This window comes from Volvox carteri, assembly GCF_000143455.1.
Source record: "Volvox carteri f. nagariensis unplaced genomic scaffold VOLCAscaffold_97, whole genome shotgun sequence".
Classification (NCBI taxonomy): Eukaryota; Viridiplantae; Chlorophyta; class Chlorophyceae; order Chlamydomonadales; family Volvocaceae; genus Volvox; species Volvox carteri.
In genome coordinates this window covers 140,556-141,837 of record NW_003307640.1, presented here as the reverse complement: position 1 = coordinate 141,837, position 1,282 = coordinate 140,556, and positions in this window count along the sequence as shown.

The window sequence follows — 1,282 nt, the reverse complement described above, 5'->3', positions numbered from 1 at the left end:
CTAAGGAAGTTCTTGGGGCTGACGAACTACTTCCGTAAGTTCATCGAACGCTATGCCATTATTGCTGCACCTCTGACAAATCTGACACGTAAAGGGGCTTTTGTATCTCCTGACTGCTGGGGTCCTGACTGCCAGCAAGCGTTCGATACACTTAAGCGTGTTGTCTCTGAAGACATCATCCTGCGTTTCCCGGACTACTCCCAACCTTTCCGTGTGGAGGTCGTAACTGATGCGTCCTTGCATGGTACGGGAGCAGTACTGCTGCAAAACGGGAGACCAATTGCTTTTACTAGTAAGAAGTTCTCGGGGGCTGAAACCCGTTATACCACTGGGGAACAAGAACTTCTTGCTGTACTGCACGCGCTTAAGGAGTGGCGGTGTTATCTGGAGGGTCGGCCGTTCACCCTCAAAACCGACCACAAACCCCTAACATTTCTGCAAGGCGTGCCTACCCTTAACCGTCGTCAAGCCCGGTGGATGGAATATCTTAGCCGGTTTGACTTCACATGGGAATACCTGCAAGGCATCCTTAACGTTGCTGATGCTTTAAGTCGGCACCCTTGTCTGCATGCAGCCATTCTGTCAGTCGTTACACGCAGCCGTGCTGCAGCACCCGTTGTGCCCTCTGAACTTGTGCAACGACTTCGAGCTGCCTATGCCACGGATCCCTGGTTTTCCGATAACCACAATACTGGCCATTTAACCCGTAACAGTGGCCTTTGGATCCGCACTGAGGGTACTTTTCGGCAGGTTGTCGTTCCGAATGATGACTTGCTGCGTCATGATCTCCTGTCACGTTTTCATGACGACCCGCTGGCTGGGCACCCTGGCTGCACCCGTCTGGTCGAGGTTCTCCGTCGTCAATTCTGGTGGCCTCGGATGGCTAAGGACGCTGAGAACTATGTCCAGAACTGTGAGCTGTGCCAACGCAATAAAGTCCTGTCTGGTAAGCCCCACGGCCTCCTGTGTCCCTTGCCTGTGCCGGCCGCCCCTTGGGAAAGCGTTACCATGGACTTTATTGTAGCTTTGCCCAAAACTGAGGGGGGATTCGATGCCGTTTTGGTCATGGTAGACCGACTCACGAAAATGGTGCACCTGGCACCTACGGTATCATCCTGCACAGCTGAGCAAACTGCACGTCTGTTCTTTGACAACATAGTGCGTTTGCATGGTGTCCCCAAGAACGTTGTGACCGACCGCGGATCGCAATTTGCCAGCAGATTTTGGGGCACCCTGGGTGATCTGTTAGGCATGCGTGTAACCTGAGCACCGCCTATCACCC